Genomic DNA, 26393 nt, shown 5'->3' on the forward strand with positions numbered 1-26393 from the left:
CCTTGATCCCCCCAGAAGTAAGTGCTGTATTTCCTCGAGATGTCGCGTGAGAGAAACCACATTGTAAAACGCGTAGACTACTCCCTTTTTCCAGGTGTGCAGTCCCCCTGTATCAGGGCCGGGGTTTCTCTCCACATCCCCACATATGGCAAGTGTGCAAATCAGGGGACAGTTTTTAAGTCCGTAGTTTTGCCCTGTATACACTTTGTTTCCAGTTGTTTGGATTGGACAAGAAGGCCATATCTGTTTGCGTGTCGTGATCACTTCGTCCGCAATTGAGTGTCTAGATCTTATGGCATTTCCATCATTGCATACAAGTAATATCAACAAACCCAAACTGACCATCTGTTTACACTACTACTTGACATGATATTGTAATGTACAGACATGTTCCTAACCTGGTACTGTATGCACTATTATAAATAGAGCCCTCTAGATAAACCTTGACACTTATCAGTTGCGCCTATGGATTGACTGTCTAATCTACACATTACACATGTAAATACAGAACAATTTTTAACACTCTTTACAGAAATTACACTTAAGCTTAAGTTACAATATTGCTTAAATAGGAGTGGTCAGAGGTTGGGAAGTGCCACCCTCCCCATCCCTCGAGTATTGTGGATGGGTTTTTACAGTCCGTTTATTATTCCCGTGTCTGAAGGGATGATGAGGTGGATTTGCCCGGGGAGGAGCCCGGCTCACCCCGCCGCTCCACTCCGTACGGCCCGGTACCAACATGTCCGTGGCCTTGGGAGTGGGCGGCACGTCCCCAGAGAGGACCCACACACAAACCTCTGCGGTGTAGAAAAAACGGTGTGTTTTCCCGGGGGTTTTATGTACAGCCGGGCTGATCCGACTTTTCAGGGCTTAAGTCGCGATCCTTTGATGTGGAACATTGTGATGGCGGTGTACAATCCATGTTCACACACACGGGAGCAGCAAACAGCATTGAACCGTTGTTGGCTTATCCCCTCTGTTGTTGCTACTGGAATAATGTAGGGATTTTACATTCACGTTTAAATCCGGGTGATCCTTGCGGGTGGTGCCAAGTTTATCCCTGGTTTATGTCCTGACCAGGGACCGTTACCAAACGTACGGAAAAGGGTCCAAGCCTCAAAATTACGAACGGCATCATTGAAAATACACTACAGATTCAGTTTTATACTTTACTGATGTTTCTAAAAAGGAACAGAGAGAATTGGAGTTTAAATTAAATTCTCGCCAGGCTGTAACCTCGCCATTGTATGTCTGTGAAGTTTGCCTTCTTGACAGCGCAGCGCGCTGGTGTTTGACTTGTATGTTGGTGCGAGGTCGCTACAAAAATACGATGTCACAACTGCGTGTAACCGTCCGAAATCTTTCCGTACCATGTCATCTCACAAAGGCCTAACTGTTCCAAGAACTTGAAGGTGCAATTGTTTTGCTTCTACTAAGTTCGCAAAGCTTCTCTCTATCGTACTTTCCATAAACATGAGTTGTATTTGCAGTGAACCCCGCCTCCCTCACACACCATAGGCGGCGTGTGTATGTGTGCACTCGACAGGGTTTCCTCACGCCCTCCCACAAATATCAACAAACAAACAGACGATTTTCCAGCATAACAACCCGTACTTCCCCCTTCTGAACCGCGAAGAGCCGCCGCCAGTCTTCCTAACCGCGACCGTGATAGCTCCTGAATAGCACAAGATGAATGGATCATTATGGTGGTCATTACGACTTCATTTGTGGATCCTTTTAATCGAAATTTGATCAACTGCAAAACTAAACACTGTGCCGTCCAAGTGCTTAATATCAATTAAGAGAGGTGCGAACTGCCCCTGATTCAATTTGTCTGCGGGAAGGATGATTAACAACCTAAATTTAGATCTCCGCGGCGATGTGCGCTGCCTAAAGCGGGCAGAACCACAGCGAGCGTCTGGAGAATGTATACGTTTTACAGTTTGATTACTGTGCACAGAGATAGCGTTTGTTGAAGTTGTAATTCACCACCGTATCTCAGTGATAGAGTTATCACTGTTTAGTCTTTACTGGCCATTGCGCTATTTATTCTACCCGCTACACCTCACGTAAAAGGAAATTGTAAGGAAGGCCACTGATCATAAAGTTAAAGAAAGCGCATAATGTTACAGACTTGTGTCTCGTCGTCCGATCGCAAGTTCTTCGTGCATCGTTTTGTGGACATTTGTGGATTTACTAGTGTTGTTCTTGCCCGCGTTTTAGCAGATTTAAGACTTTCCATTGCTTTCCTTGCGATAACACTTCTCAAGTATTGAAAACAGGAAACCCTTAGTAGAGGTCAGAGGTTACCAGTGATAACCTCAACGCTACTGTGCAGACGGCCCCGTTGCTCTATGGCCTGCCTATAGTCTCCTATAAACTTCTCAAAGTGCGTTTTCTTTTATACACAATGGTGGAAACATATCCTTTCACTCTTTGAAACTCAAATGATGATGTTTGAGGAATACAAGTCATAGGTAACTGCTTTGGAATGAAGTTGAGTAAAAGAAATATTGGTGCAGACAGACAGTCTGGTAAATCAAACACAGGAGAAACACAGAAACAAAACTCTTTCATTCGTGTCTTTTCTTTCTTTGTCTGTAAACCTCTTCCGGCTGGTCAAGCTAACGGGTGACCCGATAGGCACTCAGCAAGGCAAGTGAGCCCCGCACAAAGACAGGAATTGAAAGGGCGTCCAAGAGGCAATCGCCCAAGTTGATAGAGCTTGCATTTGTACTGCACGGCTGCAGACGGGGTGACTTGAACTCTGAGGCATCAATTTAAACTGCTCCGATAGGCCCTTTATCTGTTGGCCGTCCTGTATGTTAAGTAGAGCGGGCTGAATGAGAGCCGATTGTACCGTACGCGACAGAACATCTGCTAGAGTTTGTCGTCTCTCTTGTGTGCGTTTTCACGGTTTGGTTAACTCGCAGTGAATTAAACTTGGATTACCATGACTATACATATACTGTATACAAGTGGCTTAAGCTCACACAAAGCGTATGACCGCTGGTGGCCAGGTTTAACGAGTGCAGCTCTGTTCGCCTCAATCTTCCACCATCTGTGCGGGACTGTAGTTATAAGAGCCGGGTCAGTTTCGGCCAGGTATTAGCGGGCTATGATACTGGGACCCATCGCCAAACAAACAGACGTTAGACAGGATTAGGGGCATCAGTCTGACATCTTCCAGAGTAGATTCCATCACATCAGGGATGAAATACGGCCGGGGCACACTCCCTGCGTGTCCCAGTCTACAGATAGTGGAGTCTTTCGTAATTCAAGTTGCAGACGAACCCTGCGGCCACTACTTACCCTGGAGTCGGGTCTAATTCACCTGCTGTATCGGTTTAGGCAGCGCGCAGGAGTGAGGGTGGAAAATCTCCATTTCCTGATACTCCAGGACAAAACTTCCCAACAAGAAAGACATTTGCCGAGTTTGTTTTTGTAAGGACTTAAGCTATGTGTAGAGGCGGGCTCGGTGGAGCCGCGGGCGAGATGTTAGCTGAAGTATGATACATGTGTTGTACATACTGCCGACATCTCCTCCCTGTTCACAGCTGTGTAGTCTACAGTGTAATCCCCGGGCCAAATCAATACCCTGACCTCTAAGAGGGCGCGCACAAGTGTTTTTGGAGAGGTAAAATAATCCCCATTCTTGGGATACTCTGGAGCGGCTGTGCTGATGACACGGGATGATAGTGAGTAATGCCACAGAATAATTATTTTCATTCCTAGCCAGTTTTGGATGAGTTGATCGGCTCGTGTGACCTGTTCGCTACATACCAGCCGTGCTGGACCGACACAAGGCGTGTGCCGGACAAGTCCCCGCAGCTCCAGTTCCACTCCGTGCATGCCTTCTCCGGAATAATAGCACAGAAATAATAAATTACACAAGTGGCAGAGGGAGAGGGCACTGTCTTGAAATGAGGAGGAGGAAATACTTGTGTGGGTCGCGCGACCTTGGGTCCATAAACTTGATAGGGCAGTTAGTAATCGCTGGAGCAAGGTCAGAAAAACTTACCGAATCATGTTCTATTGGCTGCTGCCTTGTGTGATTACATATTCAGTTCATGCTGCTGGTTTATGGTCCTTAATGATCCTTAATCTTTAGGTCAAACCGCAAAGAACGTGCCACAGAGCGCAGTGAGAACACCATACGCGCCGCGTCATGGGCCGGAGTTGGCAGACGTTCGGTGCGCCTCTCTGGGACGGAGCTGTCAGAGAATCTAGTTTAACGTGGCGAAAACCCGTGTGTCTGTTGGTGAGCGGATCGACTGTTTACCCTGTTGCCAAACATGTAATGGAGTCTGGGATAAAGAGGCCGGGCCTGTCTGTCAGCTCCCGACGCCCCAGCGCCACCACCCAACCAGATGAAATCCTCCCCAGACCAAATATTGTAAGAAGTCACCAAGGTTGTCAATTAGAAACAACACCGGTCCTGTCAAGCCGCAGAAGTTACGTACGTGTCCTGGTATCCCTACCACTCCGGAGGGGAATCTCGGACTCTTAACATCCCAATCCCCTTATGCTAGTGTATACAACAAGAGTTTAAACCTGTGTTCTTCCTAAGGAACAAGGCTAAGACTAAGAAGGCTTCCCTTATAGCTGGTGTCGCCAAATCCTCGATCCTTTGCGATAAGGCGAAGACCAGACCAAATATTGTGGAATCCCTCCCTAAACCTGAGGGGTTTAAGTCATCAACAACAGATTCTCGAGTTTCTGATAAAAACTGGATCCTTTTTCTCAGAAGCGGGGTTGTGTGGTGCGACAAGATACCGCGCGCCGCGGCGGGAAGCCGGATCACATTGATGCGACAAGTATGACAAGCTTCGTACTTACTTAAAACAACATGCCCTACCTGGATTCAGAAACCCAAACACAATTATAGGCATAAGGGGGTTAAGACAGAAGGCGATGTCGCCACACGAAGCGATGATCCGGCCCGGATAGCGTGGGGGTCACCCACACCAGAGGAAAGGCAAGGGGGAGAGTTTCGGGGTCGATTCGGGTCTCCGAACATTCCCGACTCGCACAAGTTGTTGTAGATCGTGCGCGTCCGAATGTCAGCCGAGCTCGCGTTCCCTGTCAACTTTCTTGGCAGGAGCGCCTTGACCAAACCACGGACGATTTAAAAGGGGCATGTTTATAGCTGGAACAGCGACACTTTGTTTTGACTAGATGGTGTAAAATGTCTCCTTTCATCTCACTTATATTCATACAAATAGCCAGGCATTCGCTCCCATGTTGTGTCAATCTTTCGCCGCATAAAGAGAATATTTACTCCCAACTCAAGATGTCTGCAAGGGTCCATTCAGCGCCCGGGGGCCATATGCCATAGGTTTTTAAGTTTCTCCGGTTCAATTGTAAACCCAACGATTGTGTTTCCCTGGCTCCCAAATAGTTATAACAAAGAGGACTTGTCCTAACTTAAACTTACTCTTAGCGCATGCGCGTTTTGAAAAGTCAAATTGACTGGAAATATCAGTCAACTTTGCTCGCACATGTTGAGCAGGTTGAAATACTGTATATTCAATTGTCTTCAGGACAGTATTTTCTTGATACTGAAAAGAAACGCACAACCAAGACCCCATAGGTCGGTCAGTAGCCAAGTACCTGCAGATAAACACTGGGCCTGCAAGTGTAGCAATAGAGAATGAAAGAATAATTAATTGATGACAAAGGATATTGTCTAAATATTTGGCATGTTAACTATCGAACCAAAAAACCTATTTCCCTATTCATCCATTCATATGCTTACTACTATATGCTGACATGTTCCCTCTTTCAGAATTTTATATGGACTGTTAAACTAATGCCGCCTATGTGATACATCTCATTGTTATAATTTTGCGAGGGAGAGTTCTATATTTTGTTGTGTATATCGCTGTGACACGTTCACACAGGAGTCGTTACGATAAACCCGAGCAGACAGCTGCGTCTGTTCTCCACAAAACTTTGACTTGGTTAGGTCAGGGGCCTGTGGAGGGACAAATAGAGATTTTGCCGAGCGGCCGTCCAGACCAATTGCCCTCCCCACTGCGCCTCCTCTCACCCCTGTCAGCGGAGAGCGCCACGGCAGCGGGACCCGGGGGTGATGGCACGTGATCCGTGTGCTTATTTTACCGCTGCAGGTTGGATCATTATCGGCAGCAAACTGACAGGGTGAGCCCCTGTGGGCGACAGATTGGAGAAGCTGCCGGAGAAACGTCCGCATCTTCGCCGAGCTTGATTTCCTTAGTGTCAGTCTCGGCGCGACCGGTGGCGGGTTTAAGGAGAGCTGTGGGACGGGGGAATCTTCGGATTTGTACCGGCTATGATTGCATTTTCTCCTAGGTATTCTCCGGGTTAATTTAATGACGATAATTCCCACGTACGCCTCTTTTGTTGCGCTGCTTCGGCTTCTATTAACGGCTTGGACAGAGCAACAAAGGAGGAGGATGGAAATAAGAGGGTTGCTGGCGGCGGGGGGAAAGCACAATGGACGAGTAACAGTCAGGTTATTGAAAAACGGAGTCGCGACACAGTCTCTTCGTGTTTAACTTGCAAATCTGTTATATTTTTATCGAATTTTCGGCCTTCCAGGTCGCCAGCTCCAAATTAGTATGTCGGGGCCGCTCCTGGATGCCTTGTCCGTATTCGGGAAACCATACAAATGAGGGGAGGGCCAGGCAAGCCATACGTAGTTTGGATTTGTATTCCCAGCTTGTAATACATGGGGTACATATGTAAATCGAAAAAGTGACAAGTACTTGTCAAATGTGGCACCCTCGGGTGGCAGCCGATAGAATCGCCCTGTGTCTAAATGAAGTCGTTACTTGATAGATTTTGCAAGTTTGTACGTCTGCTGGTCGAGAGTTGTCAGCTTGCCTAGAACGCTTTGAGGAGCGCCGATCGCAGTTTGTCGACGGCCGGAATCCCGTTTACTTTTACCAAGTTCTTACGCAAAGAGAGGCCGTGTAACATTTGTGGTATTTGCCAGCGAACTTAATCACTCCACGGCAAACAGCTACGTGATAATCCAATTTTAGAGACGGGTGACAAAGAGGAGGAGTGCCATATATGTCGCTGTCAGCGATTTCGAACACTGGCGAAAATTGCAAAACTTACATGTGCACGCGCGCGCCACGCTCAGACACCGCGACTTCAGAAAAAGCAGTAAGCCCTTAAAGCTGTGGGATTTCGGGGGACTTTTAATCGGATTGAGTGCCATTGAAACTGCAACAGTCGGGCGCTAAACCCCGTGAAGGGAGGAACATCAATAATTCAATATCCAGCTCGTTAGAATTCTGCCTAACACACCACATCGCGTTCAGACAGCTCTGTGATGTGACTTGATGTGCATTCTACAAAAAGTTAGGAGAGAGATAACAGAAAGCGGACAGAAATTAAACAGCGCATCTCTCCCCCTTATCTTATAACATGGTTGACTCTCACTTTTAATGACCTTACAAATCTGGCTCTTCCCCATGAATCACCGAAGATATCCATTAGGCAGAATAACACTCCTCACTCGAGCTGGGCGCAAATTTGTTACCGACTTGGCACACACAAACGCTACCGGACTATAACTCACCATGTAATATGTCTATGTCCGTCAAGGTCCTGAAATGTTTTACTTTTCCTTCCTACATAACTAAGTCTCATGTTTCCCCTCCCTATTAGTTTTATGTGGCTGTATGTTTACTTTTCCTGACAGTTTTTCTTCAGGTTCGACTCAGCGGATTTGTCCGGGAGTCAGCGGTTCACTCCTCCAGGAGGCAGGCACGCAGAAAGTCCCATGCCTCACTTCTCACTTACACTGCGCGAGAAATCCTAGTCCCAACTTTGTCTCCGCTTCGAGACGCCCGGCTCCAGCGAAAGTAGCGGCTAATGCCAACAATAATAACCACACAGCCCTGAAGAGAGCCAAGGAGAAGTGATCAAAGCTGGGGGGCCTCAGACAGCGTCCAAGTGTGCCTAAGCTAAACTTGGTGCAACAGCAAACGTCTTGTCACGGTGTCATTCAAGCCAAGCTGCCGGTATTAACAGATCAGTGGACTGAAGGCTTGCAGCTATGTCAGGTATTTTAGGAAGGGACGGGAAAACGGTTGAGTTCTGTCGCTAAAACTAGATCTGAGGCCCCTTTGGCTCCCGGTTCAAGCGTAATACTGCAGCTTTAATGGGAATTTATTACGTTCGGAGCGAGTTGAAATAAAGTGCAGATGTGAGTGTATCGGATAAGCCCATGTAATCCGGTCAGGCTAGCGAGCCTAGACACGGAATCCACCATGTACTCTACTCCGATTTGGCCTGCTGCATGAACAAATTCAACACAACCCATTACAGCGGTATTGATGCCGCCTAAATATATTTAAGTCAATTTACTGGAAACACGGCCTCCGCGGTGGCTGCTATCAAAGAGAGGGCGGCTTAAGAACCGCGCCACGAGTAAGTGGATCTTCTAAGCGAGGCAATGAAAATGTTATGATTGAAAAGTTAGCGTTGTGTTTGGATACCCGGTAGGTACTTGTGCACAATGTTCCGAGGATTGGGTTTTACAGAAGGCCGTACAGCACGGATCAGAATGAAAGCCCGTTCTAACAACTCACACAATGGGCTGACATCAAGCCCGGCAACGCGAGCCGCTGCCCCGGACTTGTTCGACACTGCTTTCTTCTGTTAGTGGCTGAACTTTGACATCCATTACACACACGCCGTGATAATCCCATTCTAACACTTGGCATGATCATCTTTACTTAAACTTGAAGGATGCACCGGTAGGAAAAACCAACACCAAGTGCGACACTTTGTCGAGAGATATCTAAGTTACGTCCGGTATCTCCTCTGTCGACTCAGGTAGCGGCGGTCGCACGTGTGGTATTGTAGCACCTAAACATTACTCCACACGGAGAACACCATGCGGGGGGTGGAAGCCTGAAACAGACACCCGTCATCCGTTTCTGACCCGTCCTCGCACCGCCTTTCATGTAGTTTTCTCAAGAAAGTGAGCGCTATGTATTACATGACAGCTAGCACCGTTATACGCGTAAACACAGACATGCGAACAAAGCCCTCCGCGTCCCCACAAACAAAAGTAATGTAAGACAGTGTATTCACTTCCGAGAGGCTGTGACTCTAGACGGGGGATAGTGTTCTTGCGGACCGGTCACCGATCAGTGCGCGGAGAGCCCGGTGAAAAGCCACTCTTGTAGCGGTGTTGTAACAACGCTGGCGATGTGATTGTGTTCTGGAGTGCCACTCCGCTTGGTCCAGAGAGACCCCGCGAATTGAAAGCCCCTTCCCATCTTCCTTTTTCTGAAGCTGAGTTGCCCTGACAAGAAAAAACGGCCGGGCAAAACGCCGTGCCAAATCGGACACAGAGAGATCGTCAATGGGCACTTTGCGCCATACAAGTTGGATAGAATCGCGGGGAGTCAATCCCGCTCAACGTCGGATTGACGCGCAGTGATCCGGAGAGACCGAGCCTTGTAGAATTGTCATTTGTCTTTCTTTCCCCCGCCGCTTGCAAGAAAAGGGTGAAGGGGAACAAAGGTTTTGGGATCGGAACAAATTTCTGCCCGTACCCCCACTGATCCGCCTCCCACGGACAGCCTATTCACCCCTGTAAGGGCCACAGAGAAGGTGGTAGCCAGGATACCTACAAATGTTCCACTAAATCGCGTATCATTTGTATACAGAATTCTTCCCGCACAAAACTGCTTTATGTTGAAACGCAAGTAGACGATTTCCACGGAACACTTCGTTTAATTGTAGGATCCAAACGCATTGAATTCGAGTGAATACTAGATATACTTCATCCGTGTTACTGAGCCGCGATCTTGAAGGTTCCTGCCTTTACAACTGGATGGAGCGAAACACTCCCAACTTTCAACAAAGGCAAACCTCAAAAATCTAGAGGTGGGCAAAAATAACATTTTGCCAACTTACCGAGTTCTGTTGTGGCTTCCAGTGGTGCGTTTTACTTTGATACGCAGAGTGTGCAATATTCAAGAAGGTATGACCAATAAAACAAACACAGAAAAGGACCAAACGAAGAGAGTAGTGGTGCCTAATGTACGCCACGCGGCGTCGAAGTATGGAAGGAAGACTGAACACGCTAGCAGAAAATTTCAAGAAGTTTGGAAACTCTTTCAGTCAGTGCTGCCATACTATCTCGAAGATTAAAATCCTCACTTCCACAGTAACTTTTCTTGCTTCAAAACGTCTGAGATGAGTACAGAATCATAGAAAGATAAGTCTGGATGTGGATAAGACCCAGCGTCGGTCCGTCTGCATGTGCGACGATTGTGCTGATTGAATACGTCCCGTAGTGCAGGGTTGTGGGGCTGCAGACCTCGCCAGCGGGAATGTCCTGATGTACAAGTTTGCTCTGCCGCCTCCCCAGCGACCTGCCACCCTCTCAGGTGAACGGTAATGGCGACTTTGACACCTCTCAGATAAAATCTCTGACAGCGTGTCAGGGCGCTCGGTGAATAACGACCCGTTTCTATGGACGAGAGACGGGGTTATTTGCAGGTCGTGGACGCGGACATGAACGTTACAGGTGTTCCCGTGATTGGGAAGACGCGAGATGAATCATTTCTACTTGTATGTTATGAAAAGTTCAACAAGAAATGATAACGTGGGAAGATGGCATTTGTCTACTAGTGTAGAACTTGTGAAAATACCGCGTTTTTCAATTAGCTTTTCGGTGAGAGATCTCTTAACAATGACATTCATCGCAAACTATTCACTTTGTCAACTGTTTGTAGTGTTAAACGCTACACATCCTGTAGATGTGCATCGCTTCCCGCGATTCCTTTGTCACGATCACAAGGCCATGTGATGTGGCGGTGTAACGGTACCGTCCAGTGTTTTCTCTCAGGTGGCGGGCGCAGTGATACATGCGTGTACACACGGACTCCCATTACACGAACAAATGGCTAGGCGCGCAGAACATGGTGGGAGGTCGCTAGTTGGTCCGCCATGTTGAGCCGTCAAAAAGCCGAAAAATGTTGTGTTTGAATAGAAATCACCAAACGTATCAGCCTTGGACCATTACAAGAAGAGGTGCTTTATACGACAGAGAAGGAAAATGAAAAGAAAAATCACTGGATATAGAAAATATAAGATAAGTAAGACAAACACCGTCACGCAAATGAAATCTGATTGCTAATTAGCAGGTTGTTTCGTGATAAAGTTTTTGAACGTTGAAAAAAAGTAGAAAAGTTTTTTTTTACTTCCTTTCTCGGTTGCTTGCCTACATATACCGCTGTAGGGCCGTGAGAAAGTCACTGCATGGCCGGTCCATTAAGCTGAGGGATGGTTCTGATGGAGTTGCCATGGTAACGGAGGAAGCGTAGGATCTGCATGGTCCGTCTGGTATAATGTGGGATGGTCCTAATGGGGATGCCATGGTGACGGAGGAAGCGGACGATCTGCATAGCCGCTCCATCAGGCTGAGGGATGCTCCATCCGGGGTTGCTATGGTGACGGAGGAAGTGGATGGTCCATCAGGCCGAGGGATGCTCCATCTGGGGTTGCCATGGTGACGGAGGAAGCGGATGGTCCATCAGGCTGAGGGATGTTCCATCTGGGGTTGCCATGGTGACGGAGGTAGCGGATGGTCCATTAGGCTGAGGGATGCTCCACCTGGGGTTGCCATGGTGACGGAGGAAGCGGATGGTCCATCAGGCTGGGGGATGCTCCATCTGGGGTTGCCATGGTGACGTAGGATTACAGAGTGTGCTGCTGTACGGGTGTGTCTGCCCGCCGGTGTGACGTGATGGATGAGGCGGTTATTGGGACCATCACCAGCAGCACGCAGACAGAACCAGAACGGACACCTGATAACGTATCAACACCGCAAGAACTGTGTCTAATCTGGTCCGGAAATGTGCGCAGGGGAAAACACCTGTGGAAATACATGTAGAACAAGTCGCCGTGCAGATATGACAAGACGCAGACCTGTTTTATCGTGCATATCTTTCCAGGTCCTGGGCAGCCGTCAGTCACAGCACACACCACAGGACAGTGGATCTACCGCACTTCCGGAATGTAATTATGGCGTATCTAGTCATCTCGGACTACTGTCGGCAACATTGTCCCATCTAGATACATATCGCTCTCAGGAATGTCCCGGGTTGTAGATCTGAGGGTCAGAAATACCTGAACAAGCGCAATGTCGCTAAACTTGGAGGTAGGAATTCGAAAATTACGCCAGAAGGATAGAGTCTAATGAGGTGAAATAGGTCTAGACAAATAAGTGGGCTAGAATGACAGCACATTGCATGAACACGGTTAACCTGAAAAAATTCACTAAACTATAGAAATATTGTCGTCACATATTTGTCTCCTTAATTCAGAATAATTTCTTATATATGCGTGTATTTTGAATTCATTATCGTTCGGTGCATTTCCTGATTATTTCCGTTTGATGTCTGAAATTGTACATGCTATCTTGTAGGGATCCACCAACAATTGGTCATATATGATTTGCGTCGTTTGTAGCTTTCTCGTTGTCATCCGATTCGTTTCCATCTGCCGATATTACGTAGCCATGGCACATGTCATATACATTGGGGAAAATAGTACTATTCCATACGACATATATTCCTAGAACTTCCAAAATAATCTAGTAGTAATAAAACATTCTTACTCGCATGCCTGAATGATTCCCTAAATAGGTAGACGTTGACACGATTAAATTCGTTACTATGATAGATCAGGAACAGACCAGACTGGCTAATCGGTTTTGTGTAGTAATCAAGATTTTCAAGTTTTGTCCACAGAACAGTGACGACCACCCCAGGCCTGTATGTCTTCGCTCGGCGTGCCTTTTGAAAAGAAACAACATGTTCCGTTCGCTTTTGGCTTACTGCGGCGCCTGTGTGTCTGTGGGTGAGAGCCGCGCGCTGTCGTGGACTCAGCCCCGGCGGTCCGGGCCGTGTTGTCTCTCAGCGACAACTTGATGGAAAGCTAAACATTCTGTACAGAACACACCTATACACAGCATGTTTGTCTGCGGACTGTTTGTACAATTGTACGACACGACGGGACCTGTTCCCGCCCATTTTTAGCCTGCGGAATTGCCGGCCGACGCTTCCCAGTTTGTCCGCCATTACAGAAAATCGCCAGGTTCCCTCCAGAAGAAAGCCCGCGTACTTGATGTTCTCTCGCTTGTTTCAAAGTTTTTGTTTCTCCTACACTAGCAGTGCTCCGTAAAAAAGGAGGTCCTTATGAAGTCAGCCAGTGTGTCTAACCCCGTGAATACGCGTACATGTCGGTACAGGTGTTTTATGGAGCCCACTTTTGTTCCCGTGCCATTACGCTAATGTCTGACAACAAAAAAGGTGTGTTCAAGACAAACTCAGTAAGATGTTCAACCACCGTGTCGTGGCGGGGCGGCTCGCTAAAGACACACAAGGTGGACAATAACCCCCCGCACACCAACCACTGACTTCATCTCCCAAAACTTCTCATTCTCACGTTTCATTGCCGCAGAGACGATCAATCTTCAATCAAAGATGTACGGTACACAATAACCGCCAATCAAGCGCTAATTAAGACAAAATCACGCGGCAGGTTACCCCTGACGATGCACTGTTTATCTACCAGGCACTCTTTACATGTCGTACCTTTCTCCAGGGCCATTTGATGGCAGGAAGCGATGTTTGCGTTCTTGACAAACAAATTTGGCTTCGTTCTATTGACTGAAATCGGCAACAATTAGCCTCTGACAAGCGCTGACGTGTATGAATGATGGGCTAGAAGATAAAGCCATTTTTTGTGGTGAAAAAATCTTTGATATCTACAACTTTTGTCATTTTGCCTTCAAGCTTTGAATGTTATTACAATAGACCATTGTGCATTGTTATCGTGAATATTTCAGAGTGCATATACGAGACATTTTTGTGGGATTAATTGTGGTGTGAGATATACCATGTATCTATATACCCCTGTATATACTTATCTACTTATTGCGAGGACTTCAGAATCGATTTGATAGTACCAACATTCTTTTGTGATTTCTATCTGCATCACTCACCAGCTTGGAGAGATAGTATCTTTGAATCCAAAGTTTCTGTAAATATTCCATCCTGCTGTTCGTGATTCATTCAGGCTGTGCACACACTGACGTTGGTGATTTTCTGTAGAGCTACGGCCGGGCGCTGGGTTCAAAGGCCGTGGTGTTTTTAATTTCCACTTAGCCTGACACGGGTGCTTTTCAATTGATTATACATTTGTTTTCACCGGTTCGCTGTCCTTCAATAGAAGAATCGACCCGGAGAAGGGCAGGCAAAACTGACGGCTGTGCAAAAAACGCCGCCCGACTGTGACTCAGGATGAAAAAGCTCGTACAACATTTTTGCCACGCTTTGGAGTAGAGAAAACACGGCGGCGTCCACGCTTGCATGCTGACACTACACGCATTTTGCAAAAGGCGTATGTCGGAACGGAAGACGCAAAGGAGCCGATATATGTCGACTATTGTCTCGCTCATGTTCGTCTGAAAGGAGGACAAGAACGTATTGAACAGGTCCTTTAGGACTTTCAGGCGGCGCAGTTCCGTCCTGTGCCTCTGTTGTGGTTTTGCGTCCTGTCCTACACTCTCAAAACACCACTTCTACAAAATACTTTGTGTGTCCAACTGATAGTAAAACTGGCGGCCCTGCTTCGCTATTATCACTGGTAATTGTTTTCACGCCCTTGTTTCTCAACCAAATGCGCTCTCGTTAATTCTAGATTTGTCAGTGAAAGGGCTGAAATGACTGGGACCGGGCAAATGGTGACAAATGTGTCACAAACAAAAGTCTGGCCCAGCCAGACCCCTTTGTCTCGGCATATGTTGCGCCCTGCGGTCATTACGACTCATTTTAATTTGGCATAATGGCGAGATGGGATAAGATCTCGTCAAGTCGGTCAGTCCGGATAATTATACGTATCTCGGTGTCATCGACGAAAAATTGCGACAAAATTTGATGAATTGGAGACAAGACCCTTTTGTTCACGCACCGTGCGCCTCCAGCGATGGCATGCCTCCTTTAGTCTGTAATGTCAGTGTAGTCGACCTGAAAAGTGCGTACAACAGTTGGTCGTTACATCTCTAAAGCAACCCGCCATAAAGATTTCCCTCCAAAACGGAATTGTTGGCTGAACTTGTGGGGAAATAAGAAAACCGAAGGGATCAACGAAACTGGTCATTAAGGTGTCTGGTCATCCGAATTACGGCCAGTGTGTCCAGTAAGCACAATGGGGCCAGTTCCACAGAGGAACATTCTCAGATACATCTGTAATTCGTCCCCATTAAGAGATTATCTTGTCAAGTCGCAGAGATAAAACACGACTCCCTTTTTGACATGGGAACCCCGTGGAGTGCGAAATCTCGCGGGAACCAGAGATGAACTCTCGCGAGACTATGAAAGAGAAGAGCCAGTGTCTTACACAGGATCTTCATCGATGAATAAAGTTTTCTTACTACTTCTTTAACGAGGGAGAAGTACCGTACTTATCTACGCCGTGGTTATCTATACAGCAAATATTGTCGTGCAAAAATTAAAACAATTTGTAGTATCAAATGTTACAAATGATACTGATACAAAAGGTTGAAAGAATGCCCAACATATATGACCCTCATATATGGAATAAAATTCGAACAGTCGGTCAGCGTCCTACATTTTGTCCCACTGTGTTTGTACAGATGATATATGATGGGTGTTTTCAGTGCCCTTCCTCCAATGTCATCGGCATCAGGTCTGCTAGCAAACCACAACAAAGTGCTATGTTGTCGTCTGTCGTCTTGATTGTTTAGATACAACAGAACTAGTGCGACAAGTACATGTTGATATAGAAAGCCTGAGGCATCGTCGATTCTCACTGACACTCTTACATGTAGTCAAGTTTTGCAAACTGATGCTGTCTTGTCTCAAAGTATTATTCAAAAGTCTATCGCAAAGGTTTTTCTCTATAGGTCTAATATATCCGTACTTCGTCTGTGCAGGTGGTTGTAGGGACGTAATGTTCTACGTCACTACAACAAAGATCTTTGATAGATTTCATACCAAAGGAATTGAAAAAAAAACACACTGACCCACATTCAGACTTTTCTGACAAAAAGTTAGTTGGTTGAAGTTTGTGATCAGCACTCTGAATAGCAAGTTGATAATGGCAGTGCAGATAAAAAGATGGGCTTGGAGGTCCACACCTAGTACTTATTGTCATTACATAATGATCTGTTCTATAAGTTTTATCTTCAAGAAGAAGCCTCCCGCCAATTCTGAGTTCCTGTCTACTAACTTCACAGGTGTTTCGAAAACAATGCTTCCACCGCAGGCGACAAATCGCTGACAAGAAGATCAGTTGTCACGAAGAGAAGGCATTAATTAAACACAACCCGCGGTATGGCCGGTATGGTCGTCTTGTCTCCCCCGGGGCACGGCCGACACCGGCCGCTCGCGACTCAGGGCCGCGCCGCTGCCGTGTTCTGATGGGAAAGATTACGGCAAAATTGTCTTTTCTTTGTTGTCAAAATACCAGAAACAACTTCCAAGCAAAACACTCGTTCTGCAATACAACGTTACAAATCATAACGTTTTGTCGCATGGTAAACTTTGTGTAGGTCATATGCAATGTTGCGATCAAAACTGATAGACACTACAACCCTTTGAAACAAACCACAAACTTTTTCCATTCGGCTTTGAAGCAGTAAATTATACCACAGCGTTTGTATAAACAGCATATACATGTATAGATATTGTCACTGGTGTTCAGACATGTTGTACTACATAAGTCATAATTGTAGGTTCTGGACGGGTCTCTGTAAAACTTACACTTACGGGCTTGAAGAAAAAGTTGAACATATTTTCATTCTGTGAAGATGTGTGGAATCATATATACTCTACTTCAGAGTACAGGTATGATCCTTGTCGTTCCCTAGGTGAGTGATAGTCCAGGTATCCGTACCTAGAGACGCCGAGGATAAGACAGACACATTCTCTAGATAGATATCAGTGATGTCAGCGCCCAGGTGAGTCGGTTCCACCTCCTTAAAAGCCGTCCCACACCTGCCGATCAGGTGCAGACTTGGCTTACCTTTTGTGTTCTTGTGTCATGATGTTATCACTCAGCAATACAACTACATTCTCCGATTACTGACCGAGATTTCTTTCAGAGAAAAACCATGATCATGTATATGTGTTATTTTTGATGATTTGTTGTTTTGTGTTACTACTATCTGATGTGGGTGTTTCGACTCTGTTCTAGTTTGTGCTCACAAGCATCTGACAAGCATTTTTCCATCATTTTCCGTATGTTTGTTTGCACAAGACATGGTTGGTCTGGCTCTCTAATGGTCCAATTATTTCGTTGTTCGGGTGATTACGACATAATGACGGTTTTTCTGAGGTAAACCTCAGCGGCGATGTCTTTTGTTCTGACAGTAGCGCCGCCACATCGATCAAGTTTACTGACAGTTTTTCATTCCCTCGTGGTGTGAAATACTAGGCGTGCGTAGTACGATTAATTCAAACTTTCTTGTAAGAGCTTTGTTGATGCTAGCAACCTTTATTCCAATTCGTGCATTATGAGTATTTTGTAAACAAAACCCAGTGATAATTGATACTCGATCAATCTTGATAGCGGATTGGCGCTGTGAAGTTTTTGTCTTCCATCTAGACTCTGATACTCTCACTCGCTCACTCACTCACTCACTCACTCACTCACTCACTCACTCACTCACTCACTCACTCACTCACTCACTCACTCACTCACTCACTCACTCACTCACTCACTCACTCACTCAATTAGACTCAATCTCAATCCATTATGCAGATACGACTATAGAGTGTAATGGTGCTTGATATAACATTTAGTATTACACTTCTAGGTGACATTCAACAGATATGTAAAAAGGATTACGCAGGTGAGAAAGAGTACATTGATAACTTGGCAACAGGGTTATTACTGTTATTGTCATAACAGTGAATTTTTTGTAATCACCATATCTATAACACTCTGACTTGTCACATTCAGCTGTGTTGAACAGAACAGATATCGTTTCTGGTCTCCGTGAAAGGGACCTGTGGTAAGAAAATTATAGCGTAATAGGAAAAGTTTTTGGAGGTCAGATGATACCGACTTCATTGTTTAGTATTGCTATACGCAAGGTATATATTGTAGCAAAGAATGAAGGCCTAATGACCCAGACTGGAATAAAAAGAAGTCTTTAAATTCAAACACGATATCTCTATTTCTTATGCGCTGCTATAGAGAATGGTTTCCCGTTCCTCCCGCTACAGGTGGCTATATAAACAACACGTTGTACTGTGCTATATCCGGGGGAATAATGCCTTTATGGACGTATCCCTTACACCACAACACTAGTCTCATGGAACACAACTATACAAGACAGAGAAACCAAAACAAAACATGGACTTGGCAAGAAGTGTGCTATATTCCGACATTCGCGGTCCTTGAAATGTTCCTCATTTCTGGTGCTGATGGTTTGTACATATGAAAAATCGTGAGTTTGGAAACCGTTGCTAATATTGTGTTCACCAGTTTTAAGAGAAACTTGATGCCCTATTCACGAAGCTTAAGTGGTTTGTGATGAGTACCATTATGGACCGCTTTCTTCCCGTCCTACCCTTAATGTTTATTTGTACGCGGGCATATCAATAACTGATTACCTCTCATTGATGGGTGTACGGTTTCTTTTTTCTTTTGTAAAATGGTTCCTCTTATCCTTTTATACGTTCCGCGTCTGCTTCAATTTGATCAAGATGATCACGATACCGAATGCACCGATCAAGATATCAACTTAATGATTGATCCGTGGCTGTTCATTTGTAGTGCGGTGCTATAGACCACCGCTTGTTAAATACATTTACCTGAAATCACGGCAGTGTGATAATGATATCTGTCACACTGTCAACTTGCGAGATGAAATAAAAACGCAACAGATGGCTCCTTTGTGGCAAAGAAATTGGCAGTATGGATTCATTTTCCTTCGCAAGGGACAACGCGTCAACTTTCCACTTGTGATCGCTTTCTGGTTCCGTTACCTGCTCCGAAACGCACACACATTTCCCTGTGGTCACAACAAGGTAGTCCGTTCTCCCGGCCATTTTGTGTCTGGCCCCAGACAGTACACATGTTCTACCATTTGTAGACACGTCGGAATAAACAGCCTCAGCATGCGATACTTCAACCTCCACGGAAGGCAACAAGGTGAATTGCAAACTAAACTACACAATAAGTACATCGGCCAGCTAAAACACTCGCGTCAAAAAGAAAACAGTTACCAGACAAGCAGTGATGTTTGCTATGGCACAGTACACTAGTTGTACAAGTATTAACCCCGGACATGTCTGTTAGAAGAACCCCCCTCCCTCTTGTACATGGGCGTGTGTGTGTGCGTGTGTAAACGGTACATACTGTGAGTATTGGTAGATTAATATTTGGACTGGCTATAATTAGGCGCGCTTTTCAGGAGACGTGGTGGGCTTGTCATTACTGGTTTGTACACGTCAGGGAGGATCTGCACCTTTGTTTAACCACACTCTGCACAGTCCGCCTGTCGCCAGGACGGAGAAGTAACAGCTATTAAGGGTAAATACGCATGTTTGTGCGTCAGAAATGTAAGTCCGAGCTTACAACGTGCGTGCAACAATGCATGTGGGTCATGGTAGCGCGGGTTAGCCCATTTCATACGTGGGGGCGGGGAAATATTTTAACACAGCGAGAGGTTTGTGAAAAGAGGGACAAATTAATATTTATATCTATGTATCTGTATTTTGAGTTATTTGAAGAATAGCATTTTATTAAGAAAACAACATTAAAGGAAGAAAGTCAAGGCATTACCCACCCCTCTGGACGTCTGACAGTGGACTATTCCGATTTAAATCCAGGTCTGTTAAACTTCAGGATTAACTGACAACGACAGAGCGCACATCATGGTCCTGATCACGTCATGTTGTCACTTACCTATTGTGTATAAGAGCCGCTTATTGTGTGTAGCTTACACGGTGCTCATGACTGGACGCGTGCCTTATATCATAGGTACTAGTAATTGGAGAATCCATTTTTGTCACTATACTTTTGAGGACGTTTTCGTGAGGAAGTATCATTGAGGCATCACATTTTATCGCTTACTGTTACTACCTTAAGGAATTGAAAAAGTGAGAACAAGGAACATCAGAAGAAAGGTGTCACTACAGAAGTGTCACTATCTTGTGTGCAGCTGCAGATCACCGACAGCAGATTATTTTCGTCGCATCCTCGTAATCCCCATGATAAAGATAAATACGGGCTCTCCTTGATTATGAAATTCCAGATAAATGTGTCCTGTTGACAAGAGGCCATTACTAAACAGCGCCAATAGCCAACGGTTATGGGAGAGCGCCAACAATGGCCAGTCTGGCGTCAAGTTGATGCCGAAAAATGACTTGGATTGAGTGAATCACGGCAACAAAATAAAACGCTAAGGACCGTTTTTATCATGCCCACATTTCGCAAATGTCTGTTTTGCTTCAGAATAACCACAAAATCACAAATAAAGATATCACCCGGGATGAAACATGCATCTTAAACGAAGTTGACCTTTTCTAATCTTCTTACTTTTGTTAGACTAAGTCAATAGTGTCTAGACGGGAGAACTATCATTATACAAAATGTATATATAGCACGGCCTTCACCAAAACCGTACATGATGTACTTTTTATGTGTACTTTTATTCTTTCAAAGATGGATTCTTTCAATGAATATTACATATTTCATTGTAATATTTAGACTGTACTTTATTAAGGTCTTTAACTTCCCTCTCACAAACCACGAAGAATGTCTTGAGAATGGCTTCTCTAAATAAGTGGCTAGGTCCGTCTGGTGCCTGCCATGTACGTCAATAGGGCCCAAGTTAAGCTGCTCTCATCAGGCAGACCGCAGGGACTTGTGCGTCTGTAGCTCGGCGTCACGAAGTGTGAGGCCTGAGTCCAGAAATTAGCCTCTCTGATCCCGAGCCCGCCCAAACAAGGCGACGGCGCTGCCAGAAATACCTCGGTGCTGACATCAGGCTTGTCTAGTCTACAGGGCAGGCATGGGCTAACTGGAAGCCTCGCAAGTGGCCACGAAGATGGGCCTACCTACTTTCGTGCGATGCTGGCATTTGGCGGGCAACACTGACAAAGTTATGTTCCTGTATACTAGCAATGCTGAGAGGAAGGCCGGTTACCAGGCTACATTCAGTAGCTTGTGTTGTGGGTGGGAGGGTGTATGTAATAGGCATTCCCCAGAAACCTGTTGAAGAGACTACTGGTGTTCTTGCCGTATCAGCAGCCTGCATCAGCCTTGAAGGTGTGGATCATCCATGTCTCCAGCGGGATTTTCTCCGCTATGAGAAGCCGGGAAAACGGCTCGGTAATGTTGGTAACATTGTCTGACGCGCCTGGGAAAAAATGCGATGCGCACCAGCGATAACCTGTGGAGGTATGCCAAAGTTTGGAAAAGAACTATTTCCTCGGAAGTCGTTCCTTGGTCTTGTCTTCTTTGTTTAAGACTGCGCGCTTAGCTTTGTTATGTCTTAGTGTAACACATGCATTCCGACGCTATGGGATAAAGTTATTCCAGAGAATTAAGTTAGGAAAACTTGCCCTGACTTAACCTTTACAAGATATTCCGATCAGGAATCTTACCGACGTAAATACCTGAGATTAACAGGTAAACAACAGGAAAAGGACTTCAGGGTTGACGACTGACGAACAAACGTCAGGAGAGTGACGCCATTGACGACCTGAAGTGAAAATAACGAGGCCTGAGGAATGTAGGGGGGAAGAGAAGTCACACAAATGTGGCCGTGCCGGGGTTGAGGAGAAGCAGAAAGCACCGTGGGTGCTGCTGGGAAGGTGTCATGTGTTGGTCGGTGAGACAGGTAAAGCTGCGGCTAAGCCCGCTCAAGCCTCCCAGACAATCGGACAAAGTAGGTTTGTAGCCGGGCGAGGCGTCAGCGGATCAGGCGCTGTGTAGCAGGAGCCGGGCCGTGCCCCCGGGTAGGGAGTAACGGGGTGTTTAAAAGCATGTTCTGGTCTCCTTCACCAATCCTTTTTACTCATTAGTTGCATTACGGAGACTCTGTTGGGGATTTTCGCCTTCCTGTTGTTCCAATTAGACCTGGCCTGGTCCCCCCCTACCCTCCTATCCAACATCACCAGCTAGACGATGGACTTGTATGTGGCACTGCGGTTACACGCAAAAAACGCGTCTTTCAAAACTAATAAAAACAGTACAACAAAGTGGTGTGGACCAAAGTTTAGTTGTCATGTTAGTAATCCAATATTCATGTAACTCGGACTTTGGAAAGACAAGCTTTGGAAATCCCGCCACGTGGTGGTTGAGATACTACACAGGTAACAACACAATTTACAGCATTAAGTTAATAACATTGCATTTTGTCTATCACTCAATGGTTGGTTTCAGGTTTTGTTTGTATCCAATCATTTGGTAAACAACCGTAATGTAAATAAGGTTCACGGATAATCGTAATGATGTTTTGATGTCTGTCATCAACTCCGTATTTGGCGCGGCAGCCTCGCAACTAAATCTCGATAATTGCGCAGGTCCAATCATCACCAGCAGGAAAGTATGCAAAAACGCCGGGGAGATAGAAGAAGAATTTGCGGAATCGCCCTTAATGCATGTCCGGGAGTAATGTCTATACAATACATATCTTTAGGAATGTGTGTTCTGACATAGTTTTTTTCTGGCCGTGGTGATAAGACGCCAGTGTTAATCCTACAAGAATCCTACAGGTGTGGTGAGCGGCCATCTTGTCGTCGCCTGCGGTGCCTTTGAACCATATCAGATTTCGTCAAAGATTCAAGACTTGGACGACTTTTTACGATTTAAGTTGTGCTTTACAGGTCTTACAACAAAAGTGGTAAAGAAATCCACGTAGCATTAAGTATTTCTTAGAAATACACGATTCATTCTACTTCTAAGTGCCAGAAAGTGCCATCATTCCTTTGCCTAAGAGGAGACGCGTTTTAGCCAATGCTACGTGGACAAACGCCTGCTTCGCAATAGTTAATCTGACCATTAAAAAAAAGACCATTTTGAAGTAGAGGTTGGCGTTTAAATAGTTGTATATCAGTGTTGTTTTTTGTTATAGTTTGTTCTACAGCAAAACTGCACACCAAACATCCGGTCCGTTATATCATTCAGCAGGCCACACACTCCTCACAAAACAAAAGGAACAAATAATGGATATTTACAGTACTTTTTTACTTGACAAACTGACAGCAAACACTACACAATAAATAAGCCGATCTTGTCGAGCACTTGTCGGACTGTATCTCTTCCTGTGAGGTCAAAAAGGGGCGCGTTATCCCTGAGTGTGCACATATTGGCGCGATCGATAGAATGGCGTTTGTCAATCAGAGTCTGCAGATATCCGTGCAGGTATGCACCGGTCGATGTTCACGTTTTTCCTCTGTACTTTACTCTGGGCCAATACATGCTCGTAGCCAGGATTTTGAAGGGGGGTGGGGCAGAGCGCCATAGGCGCGAGGTTCTTAGGGGGGTCCGGGGGCATGCTCCCCCTGAGAGAGGATTTTAAAAAAATCAGGCATAACTTTTTAATCGATGACAAAGTGAGCAGTTTTTCTGGTGATACGAATCAGTCCATCTGTTGAAGAAAAATCTTGGACCTTTAGATACAAAATGGACCTTTGAGCCTTGTGGGGGGTCTCTTCCGAACCCCCCTGGCTACAGGCATGAAGAGAGACACTGACTCATGTTCAGAAACTCCTTAAAAATTAGAACTTCTAGTAACTTCGCACAGGCAACAGTTACGGTGAAACAAACATTCACAACCATATATCTTTTCAACTTTTGAAAAGAAGACCCTCCATGGCCACTTGATGCATTGCTTTAGTCATCTGAACAAATGTTTTTCAAAACCCAGGCGAACAACGGTTTCTACCTCAACAAAGGAAAACAAATAGATAAGCAAAGAAAACAAATAGATGAAAACAAAGAACGGTTTTTGTCTTATTTATAGAGTTTCATCAAGCGTTTTTGGCAGACACAAGTCATGACATACTATAGTATACAGGGTATACCAATGTCTTTTCCTTTTGTCTTTTGAAAGAAAAATCGCCAACCGCTGTTAGGTTATTCTGAGATCATTGTGGTCAGAAAAGACAAGCAAAGAGTTTAGCTTCATCAACAAAGCGTTTTGAAGTTCGATTCAAGGAAAATTGCAATGTAGTTGCCATGTTTATACAATACGGGATATCATTGCTCCCCTCTCTTATCAGTGCCCTTGTGTCCAACACAGTTAGCACAAGTCCGAGACGTGTTCTCTCTGTTGGCGGAGAATTTCTGGCTCCTATTCTGCGTACAGATCACCTTTCCGCCCTTATCTCCCGCCGCCCTTCGTCGCCATGGTGACGGGATACGGGACGGAAGTGTAGGGCACAGGTATGCTCCATGACGTGACCCTGCAGGCACGGCCGATAACAGGGGCGACTGCGCCAATTGTCAGGCTTACAGAGCCGAAAACAACTCTTTCCTTATCATGTAGACATTACCACCACAGATATACAAGCATACAAAACACAGGTAACAACAAGTGTCTCGGATAGTGACACAGTAGCCACAGGGCGCATGCTCAAACTCAGATGGGCAGCACGTCTGGACGAAGTTGGCAGCCGATGGTCAGTTTGGCCTGAGTTTAGTAAGTCATGAAATCTTCACATGTATTCTTCGGTGTCTGGAATTCCACTGTTATCAGGGGTCTTCGGTTATTTTCGGGAGATGCTGTTTGTTCTTCGCCCCTATCGGCCTATAAAGTCGATTACGTTAAGAGTATATGGGTCTAAAAGTTGACAGGGCAAAATGGCTTGCCAATCAGGAGGTCTATTTTCCAAATGACATTAAGGCTGTGGTAACGAGGGTTATGCTGGGCGGTGCCAAACCATCAAGCGCGGAGAAGGAGCCTGAAATGCGGCGAAACTTTGAAGCGCGTTGCCGTAATCGGCTGAAAGAGACCGCAACGCAAACGATGACGTTTATCGGCTAGCGTTCCTTCAAAGTCGGCTTAGAGAAAAGTCCTTGAGACGCAATTCCTTGAAGTACAAACTTTTGATAACCTTGTAATGTGAGAAGGAAGGGATTTAAAAGGATTACAGACACAATGTACAACTTTGTATCATATATATCAACACATATAATTCATGGCGTATCAACAGTGTCATACAAGATGTTAGAAAAACAATAAGAACCATGATTGAAAGAATCCAAGACGAAAGTTGTGTGTTTGATCAGAAAGGGTAGTGAAAAAGGATGCTTGACTTTCCATATCGGTTGAATTCTACTCTATCATGTGGTTTTAGAATTTCTTGATGATGTTCAAGCCATAGTAGACTTGAAATATCACTGGTGATCTTGCAACAGCATCCATTGATGTTGAACTTGGCAAAAATTCACAGCTTTCTAACGTTTAAGATGGAATTCTTTCGTCTTTATTCCACTAAACTACAGTACATGTATACAAAACAGTTGCTTTTCTCCGTCGCCTGTCTAGATTCTGAATGGTTGTTGTAGGTATGCACACGACTGCCGCCATCGACTGTTGCGCGCCAATGACCCATGTTTGGGGAGCATGTAACCGTGTAAGTGCCCGGACTTACAAGTCACACACAAACTTGTGGCACGGCTGAAATGTCCCAGTCGGGGAGGTGACACCGCGACACGTCCCGTCACGGTCACCCGTCCAGCGGCGGACCTCCATCCAGCTCGGACCCGGGGTGATCCCGCGGACTGCCCGGGCCTGGCCGCGTTCTCCCCGCCACAAAGACCGTGTATACACCTTGTAATTCTTTAATTGGGCGCTTTTCTCGGCCGCTTTGAAAGCTGCGATATACACTAATGTGACACGGCGACCTCGCTGTTATCATGGCACGAAATAATGAGGGGCTATTTTACAGTACAAAGGAATGGAGACGTTCGGGGCGACAGGTAGCGATATGATTGATGTTCTACGTCGTGTCTACAGGAATGCCTTCAGGCGGAGGATAGGACAGAACTTGGGACAGAACAATCTCGGCAATCTCACGGGATCAGTCAGCCCGGCCCACCGATCTTCACACTGAAAAAGTGCCTTGACCGTCTTCACACTGAACTCATGTAGCCGCTGACAGTAGTAAAATCCCGTCCTATGGGACAGTAACTCACACGTAAGGTTTGGAACAAACCCGCGGGCGGACAGAGAACCGGGCCAACACTGTCACTCGTAATTTGCTGTCGACCTTCTTGTCACTTTTCCAGTCTCCTAGTATCAAACTATTTGGCACTTTCTTCGAGTATGTGTGCCATGCACCACTCTACCATAAACCACATTCGCGTTTGCTGCTTTATCGACC

General features: G+C 45.7%; 1 pseudogene; it reads right to left on the bottom strand.

Moving 5' to 3' along the window:
* The window catches only part of LOC109473352, a 64815-nt pseudogene that overhangs the window by 1900 nt on the left and 36522 nt on the right, over positions 1 to 26393 (bottom strand).

The sequence above is a fragment of the Branchiostoma belcheri genome, unplaced genomic scaffold (genome assembly GCF_001625305.1).
Source record: "Branchiostoma belcheri isolate BF01 breed outbred unplaced genomic scaffold, Haploidv18h27 scaffold3, whole genome shotgun sequence".
Classification (NCBI taxonomy): domain Eukaryota; kingdom Metazoa; phylum Chordata; class Leptocardii; order Amphioxiformes; family Branchiostomatidae; genus Branchiostoma; species Branchiostoma belcheri.